This window comes from Nycticebus coucang, chromosome 2 (genome assembly GCF_027406575.1).
Source record: "Nycticebus coucang isolate mNycCou1 chromosome 2, mNycCou1.pri, whole genome shotgun sequence".
Taxonomy (NCBI): domain Eukaryota; kingdom Metazoa; phylum Chordata; class Mammalia; order Primates; family Lorisidae; genus Nycticebus; species Nycticebus coucang.
Genome location: NC_069781.1, coordinates 124,509,320 through 124,518,007, shown reverse-complemented (window position 1 = coordinate 124,518,007; position 8,688 = coordinate 124,509,320). Strand labels below are relative to the sequence as shown.

The window sequence follows — 8,688 nt, the reverse complement described above, 5'->3', positions numbered from 1 at the left end:
GGAACGTATATTTTCAAGAAATCAGATAAAGCTCCTCTTGAGAAAGAGGAAATCACACTGATTTTGGCTACACAGAGAGGACTGACCATAACTATGGTGGCATTACCAGGAGGCTGGGCTGCCATTTCTTCTAGGGCATCACTGAGAAAGGCGTCCAACCCCCAAGGACCAATTGCTTGGGAGAGCTCCATCTTCTGCCTCCCAGACAGACAACTGGCCATCTGAGCCCAGTGATTAGGTTTTTAGCTTGTAACTCTTGAGCCTCGGTTCTTAACATGTCATTATCTGTCTTCACATGAAATGAATTTCATTCTTTTGGATGAATGCTAACCAAGCACTCATCCATAAGGAAGAGCCTGAGCCTCACAAGCAATCAAACTTGGAGAGGCTATGATGTTTGAAAACAGAGCCACAGCATTTGCCCAGGAATACAAAAAGTCATCGCATGTGGAAAATGTATGGAGGGGTCACAGCCAGAGCCAACTCCGAAGGCGTGTGAGGTATATGTCACTCCGGGCCCTGTACTCAGAAAGCCCATCACCATCTTGAAATCCTTAATCCTCCTTTACCATGAGGTTTTGCATTTCCATTCCCACATATTAAGGAGTGGGCCCTAGTCATGGCAGTTGTTCAAGGGAATAAAACATGAAGGATATTTCCCACTAGAAGAGATTCTAACATTTAGAGTTGGTGACATAGGGTTTTTTTATTGTGGAAGGCCTGATCTCATCCCCACTAGCAGATTGCAGGGCAGGGATGGAGCCTCGAGCCTGACTGAGTAAAGCCTGTGAACACAAAGCAGGGAGGGAATGTGACTTCCTGAGACACAGAAGGACCAGCAGCTGAGACGTGGGAGACAATGCTGTCTTCTGTTGTCACCTGATCTGCTAGGGCAGCCTCGGCTGATGCTGGAGGGGAATCTGCAATGTTTCTACACCAGGCAAAGAGCCACACCACAATCAGGAGAAATAATTGTCTTCTTGGCTGGACTAACTCCGAGGGTGGCTGTCTCCATAAAGCCCCTAGAGCCCCAGCGTCAGCCACAGGAAGAACTGTGAGTGCAGAGGTGGGTAGGTGTAAAGAGGTGGAGCTCACAGGCAGACGAAGATGTCAGAAGCCCAGGCTCAGGGCCAGGATGAAGGCAGCAACCTGGGAATATCACTGGGAGAGTCTCATCGCACTCTTGCTTCTAGTGTCCAAGGTGCTCTGCCCATCCCACAGGGACGGGACACGAGGGAAGAGCAGAGGGCTCATTCCTGCTCTTCCTCTGCACTTAGGAAAAGTTTAAATGTGAAGCTCAAACTTGGAGTCAAATCTAGAAGATCAACTCTGAGGAGAGAGGAAAAGGAAAAGGATTGATAGAGATTAGAAAGCTGGCTCCCACGAGGACCCTGGCTTCAGGAGGAGGGTTGGGGGTGGGGGTACAGAAGCCGCACAGTGAGAAAGAACAGGAAGGAGATGGTCCCATGCTCCAGAGAAAGAGGGACAGGAGAATTAAAACAGCAGCTGGTCGGCAACCCCAGCGAGAAATCTGTCGAAGAACTTGGCTCCCGAGAGACACTCCACCCATAACCTGCCTCCCTGCCAGCTCTGTCTCAGGAGCCTTGTAACCAGCAGGTGCCAAATAATGTACTCAAGGTGGCCCAAAGGAGCAGCTCCTTTCAGTGCACTTGAGCAGGAAGCTGCTGCATCACTGTGTGAGGCTTCCAGCAGGGTAAAACACAGAATGCCCCATCAAATTTGAATTTCACGTAAACAATGAATATTTTTTAGCATATATGATCCATGCAATATTCGGGGCATACTTATATAAAATAAAAATAATTTTTTAAAAAAGATTTGTTTCTCATTGAAATCCAAGTTTAACTGGGTCTCCTGTATTTTCATTTACTATATCTAGTAACTCTTCTCTCAGGAAAGGCATTGTGTTTTGGCCCTCTAGTCTACCCCCCACCCCTACCCACCCTCTTTGGCTTATCTCTTTCCTTAAATCAGAGAACAGACTTGAGCTCCAGTACCCAGAGATGCTGAGCCTCTTGGATGTCAGGATCCAGGCAAGTGAAAACTAAACACACTTCTCTTCCTTCTCTACCTGAGCTGTTCCCTCCCTCAGTGTCCAACACACACCCAACCCCAGGACTACTAGCCTACTGTCCTGGCTTCTCCTGCGGACTGAGTCCTCTCAGGCATTATTAACTATCAAGTCACACCACCTCCTGACATTGCCCCTCTGGCAACAAAATGGCAACCACTGGGACCTCCACCTGTGCCTTTTCAAAAACAAATGTCTGAAGCAGCAAAAGAGTTGTTGGAGACAAAACAATAGTTTGTAACTAGCTTTCCCTGACTCTTCCATTACTCAGATGGATCAATAATTTAACACAATTAATGGTTCAGTTTTCAGAAGACATAGGCCTTTCTTAGAATTCACTTCCCATCTCATGCACCATTTACGTGAGAGTCAATTTGCTTTGATGAGGCATCTTATCTCTCTCACTACTTTGCACCCCAGCTAGAGTTGCTTTCTGGAGATTAATAGAAGAAATAATTGTCATCTCTTAAACACTCAACATCCATAAAACACAGATAACAGCAACTGTTTCATCCATTTGACAAGGTCAGTTGAGATTGTAGATATAGGGTAGGTTTGTAACCTGTAAAACTCTGAAAACCAATCAGGTAATATCATATAAAGCAAAGTAAAAACTCATCTAGTAGCAAATTTCAGTTGCTATTCCTCTATCTAAAGCCATGACTCAGAGGTACAAACTGGAAGAACATTAATTCTCAGTTGTGGTTCCCAGGCCATTTTTTTTAAATATATGTTTTTAAGAATCAACCAGAAGAATGTGAGCAATTGTGACTATGTAGGTAAATAGATTTTCGCTTAAATCTCATAAATTAGGAACTCTGTACAATTTTTAAAAAACGATTCTTGGTTACAAAACCACTTGTTTTCCTAGTCAAGGAGCATTTGGTGGTAAAGAATAGAAAGAGGAATACCTTGGGAAGATACAGGGCGATTTTGTGGATCCAATGCCAGAAAGAACAAGTAAATTTCGGAAGCTATCTGAGACCATACTTTCTCTGCCTATCTTTCCTCTGGGTCACTTGGATTTTCATATGCACTTATTTCGTAACGTGCTCCCTTTCCTCCTTCTTTCCCCCCCTCCACTCTGATTTATCTTTGAGACAGTGGCTGCTTTTTAAAGTCGCTCTCCACAATGCCTAAAAGTACACCAGACCCTGCTATGTGTTTTCACCATGTTCTATATTCAGTCTTCTTAACATTCATATTCCCCAGATTGTTCGTGTCTGTCACCCCAACTAAACTAGCCTGGATGAGGGGTCTTATCTCTCCCTGCAGTCCCAAGCTGAGTGTGCTTCCTGGAGGTTGAGAGAAGAAATAACTGTCAACGTTGGAACCCTCAGCATCCTCCATCTGAGCTGTGCCTTACCACGTGTTCATCAGCTATGAGTGGGGTATATACAGGTGATGGGTGGGGGCTTCCAGACCTTATGCTAAGCCATCAGTCCTTCTTCTCATCATAACAACCTGCTTTGCCTGGACTAGTTCATCTGTGTCTTAAAGTTTGGCAGCTACAATCTGAGGAAGGAGTACAGATAATCCCTGAACGAGCATTCACGGGCTCCCAACCTCACCCTGTCCCTTCCTGGCTCAGTGACAGCACCCAAGTCTTTTTAATGCTCTGAATCTCAGCTGTCACTAATAATAATGATAAAAGCCACTTACTGAGCAAGACTCTTGGTATACACTGTGCCTAGTCCTACAAATACTCTAACAGGTGTTATTTTGCCCCCATTTTGAAGATGAAGAAATTGACTCTCCAACAGATGAAGTACCCTGCCAAGGGTCACACATTTAAAAGGTAAATGGGCCAAGTTTTAACTTGGTGTCAGCTACTCTCGCAAGTCCAACTTCCTTCTATGACATTTTGCTTCTCCCGTCTAAAGACCCTGCTGAGACCTGGTCTTGGAGAAGCATGGATATGCACGGGGTGGAGGGGAAAGAGAGCCCGTGAAAGGAGACAGAGGAGGTCTGTGTGGTGCTCGGAGCCCGGTCCTGTGAAACTGATCCCCAGGTAGTGGCCCTGTGATGTGGCCCCCACCTGTGTGCAACTCACTGTCCTACAAACGGCCTGAACCAGCAGTGTAACCACTCTCTTCGCTGCAGGCTCTTCCCAAACCTTTAAGCAGGAGGTTAAGCACGGCCAGGACCTGGCACACAGGAGACAGGAGTCGTCAGTCCCCTGAAGGTTCAGCCTGTGCTGTGGCAGCCTTGCTGGACCGGTAAACTGCACTGCCTCTGGCTTCTGTTCATTTAGAATTCATCACATCTCCCTTTCCATGAAAGATAAGCCAATAGCTGCCCTTGACAGCTGTTTTCTCCAGGGTCATTCCTTCTATCCACCCAGCTACTCTTTCTTGGGGAATTGAGTGATGTAATGTTAGCACTATCAGTTTCATTCAATCCTTCCAGTGCAGTCTGCAGGGACCAGAGAGGCAGCCAGGCCAAGCGCCCTTAACCGTTTGTGCACTGTGCAAGCCAGACAGGGAGGAAAATAAGGACAGAGACAGGAAGGCTGGAAAAAGAAAACTTTGAGTACAGAGTCTGTAGAAAAGAAACAAGGAAGAATAAGGAGGGCCCACAATGTAGAGTGCTCAAATCCACTTAGACCAGTCCCTGCTCCATTGCTGGGTCCAGTGGGTAACTCTCCAGGGAAATGTTCAGTTAATGAAGAAGAAAAAGCCAATATATCCAGCAAATTATTTGCCATTCAAGGAAGGAATCTATTGCACCTCTAGGTAACTCAGTTTGGCGATTTCTTTGGGGCCAGACCTAGGAGGAAATCTAGACCCATTGGCTGGTAGAGTGGATTCCTACATCCCTGTAGCATGGGCAGGGAGCAACCAACGTGGACTCAAGTGTTCAGAGAACCTGCCGGTACAGGTCGTTTGTAGGATAATCAGTATTCGAACAGTCCTGAAAGGTAAACATGAGGGTCCCCATTTTTCTAAAAAAATAAACTGGGGCTCTTGGAGTTTCAGCAACTTATCAAAGGCCATGCAACTCAGAACTATAAAAGTTATGACTGGGACATAGGTGAGACTAGCAGTTCTCACAGAGGTCATTTTGCCCTTCCCTCTGCCCCCTGCCCAGGGGACTTTCGTAGTATCTGGAAATCATTTTCATTGCCACAGCTGGGATGCTGCTACTATACACCTAATGAAAAGAGGCCAGGGAAGCTGTTAAACATCCCATGACACAGAGGACAACACCCCACCACCAACAGCCAACTCCACATGTCAGTGGTGTCATGCTGAGAAACCCTGGGTTGAACTCACTTCACGACCTTGAAGGCAAGCTAGTGTCTAATACAATTTATTCAAAATAATTTCCGCATGATGTTTTACCATGCGATGTTAAAATTCCATATCATGTTTTATCATCTCTCACTGTGATCAGGGCCTTATTGCCTCCCAAACTTGATGGAATGTACAGAAAACAGAATTTCCAAGGCTCCCTGAATGATTCTGATGCATAATTATCATAGTTTGTCTGGTAAATACCAGGAAGCCAAATCTCCAGGCATGGCATTGAGATTTCATCTCAGAGTTCTTAATATACCTGAACTAGATTTTCTAAATGTGTAGAAAGAATTTTTAAAATTTTTAAATTTTTAAAATGGCAACTTGGGGGGAGGGAGGAACAACTCTTTTTCCCTGCAAAGAAAATACAACTTTGTCCAGATGTGGCAAGGTGCATTCGAAATCTCCAGCAAACATCTGTGCTTCGTCAGACCTGGAGGCCACAGTCAGCCTGCTGTTCATCCAGGTTCTCATTCCTCTGGCAGAGCACCCTCTGCACAGGGGTTTCCTTCTATCCTTGGAGGAAACAGCCAACTTAAAGACCAAGGGGAAAAATAATCACCTGGGAACAGATCAGGGTTGGAGATAAGGACCTCTCACGGACATGTCTGGAAATGAAAGGGCATATATAGTGAGATAAACTGGGAAACATATTTCTTCAACACTGATCTGACCAAGTCACTCCCACTGTCCCACCCTAGCCCTTAAGAAAGTCAAAATTGTACCCCTGGCAAGTGGGGCCTTACCTGACTTGACTCCCTACAGCCTGCCCCAGACCCCGCTGTGCTGACACCACCACCCCCATCCCTGCCTGTGTGCTTCCTCTCTGGAAGGTTCATGAAAGCTCTCCCACCCCACCTGGCACTGAGTTTTTCCTCTGTGGGTGTGCTAGGCTCAATTCCCTACCTGAAGCTTGCTTTGCTCAGGGACAAATCTTCCTCTTATACAGGTTTTCCCCCGGTCGGTAGCAGAGCCTCTTCAGTAATGTGAGAGAATGAAAGAAAGGTAGTCATGAGTTGTCCTGAGTGGTGACAGACACTGGATACTAACTAGATGACACCTTTAAGTTATGTCCAGAAGCTTGTCTGACTGAGGTTGTCTCCACCTCAGTTACGCCTGTGACTTAAGCTCTCTAGACCTCAGTTTCTTATCTGTAAAGTGGGAAGATGAACAAAACACCTATCTAGTAGGGTTATTTTGAGGACCAATGAGATAATGCATGTAAAGCATTTAATTAGCACCAGGCCTAGAGGAAACAATAAGAAAAAAAAAAATGACCTCTTCTTTTGGTAAAGGCGACACTGTAGCTGTTGACACACATTTTGCTTCAGCCAAACAGTAACGATGGGAGAATTAAACTAATATTTTCAGAATTGCTTGGCTCCATCCTCCTTTGCAATCACTGGAAGAACGGTTTAGAATAGAGTTTGCCATGCTATCTGTGGTCATATAAGAAAGTGATAATAATTGGCCACACATGTGACTCAGCACCTAGCTTTTCTTTTCTTTTCTTTTTTCAGACAGAGTCTCACTCTGTTGCCCTGGGTAGAGTACTGTGAGGTCATAGCTCAAAGCAACCTCAAATTCTTGAGCTTGAGCAATCCTCTTGCCTCAGCTTCCTGAGTAGCTGGGACTATAGGAATGTGCCACCAGGCCTGGCTAGTGGTGTTTTTCTTTCTTTCTTTCTTTCTTTTTTTTTTTCTATTTTTTAGTAGCGATGGGGGTCTCACTCTTACTCAGGCTGATGGCAAACTCCTGAGCTCAAGCAATCCACCCACCTCGGCCGGCAGTGCCTTGCTTTCAATTAATTAGCAAAACACTAACCACATAAGATGACCAGTTGAACCCTGGCAGAATGGCCCTCCCTCTAGACACAAGGCGGCTTTGACTCTGCATGACCTGAAGCTCCTCTGTCCAGCTGGGTGGTGCCTCCTGGACAGGGCAGTTTGTAGAGCCCAGAGCTTGGCTACACTATGCCCTCAATCACCAATTACTGACTAAAAGGAAGAAAGGGTCCCGTGCATTTTCTAACAACTGAAAACCAAATGGTAGCAACAATTGGAGCAGGTGAGAAGGTCTGTGTACCATAAAACTTGGCATGATCTTCTGTGATGGAAGAAACAGCTGTTTGTTCTCCAAAGAGAGGGCTCTTTCCTCAGGTGCTACCCATTTCCCCTGAAGAAAGTGATCTCCAACTCTACCTTAAGGAAAGGATTGGAGGCAGAACGTGCTTTTCGTCTGGCGCGTAAGCACCTTCCTGCCATCACGCAGCCCCTTCGCTTCTCTGGGTGTCTCTCCTGCCTCCTTCCTCTCCTCCAGCCGCCCCCTTCCCACTCTCGGTATCTGCCCTCGTCCCCTTCTCAGCGCTCAAGGCAGCTGTAACCCGACCTGCTGTGAGATGCTATCAGTGGCCCCTGGTGACTGGCACTTAAGACTAAAAGCCTCCTGTCCCTCCTGCGCTGTGATTGAGTTTCCTTCTCCTGGCCTGGACCTCCATCCCTCCCAGAGGCGGTGGCTCGCCCGCCCGCCTGCAGCACCTGCTGCTACGCACCCGCCCTCCCGTCGCAATTAGGAATTCTCTCTCGCTTGGCAGACGGCTCCGTTAGCTCTGGGAAGGCGAGGAGCTGTGCCAGAGGGTGGGCAATTGCATGCCCAGGGAGAAGGAGTTTGTAGTAACACTGACATTTCCACCGAGGGAGTCTGGGCTGCTCGCAAGGAGACCCCGAGCGCCGGGGCCCCGGATACAGGCCGGAGGCTGAGCCGGCGCCGAGCGGCAGTCCGCGCGCTGCTGCTAGGCCGTTCCCCTCTCCCATCTTCTCAAAAGCCCTAACTGCAAACCCTGGACTTGCCTAGTAATCTCCTTTCCTCGCTACCACGTTCAGCAGTCGCCAAGCCCTGTCTGTTTTACCTCCCGGGTAGTTCTTAATTTTATTCCGCCCTGGTTCATCCCTCTGACTTCTATTAATACATCAAAATGCTGCGTGGTGCGCGCTTCGGCAGCACATAAACTAAAATTGGAACAATACAGAGAAGATTAGCAGGGCCCCTGCGCCAGGAGGATACGCAATTTCGGGACGCGTTCCATATAAGAAACAAACAAACAAAAAAAACGCTGCCTAATTGCCACCTCATCCATCCGACTGGCCGGGACAGTCACATTCCGTCTCCTCTCCCTTCCCTCTCCTTGACCAGGTTTCTTGTTATTCTCATATTAATACGGTATTTATTTTATCTGTCTCCCTTAATAGACTGTCAGCAGCTTGCAGGCCCAGCCTAAGTCTCATGCCCCAAGAGCCC

The 8,688-nt window shown here is 47.0% G+C and overlaps 1 non-coding gene across 1 annotated transcript; it reads left to right on the top strand.

The window, feature by feature from the left end:
- The first annotated feature begins 8,375 nt into the window (after positions 1 to 8,375).
- On the top strand, positions 8,376 to 8,482 carry LOC128580058 (U6 spliceosomal RNA). The gene has a single exon (XR_008378418.1). It is a non-coding gene; the product is annotated as a U6 spliceosomal RNA (small nuclear RNA).
- Positions 8,483 to 8,688: the final 206 nt, after the last annotated feature.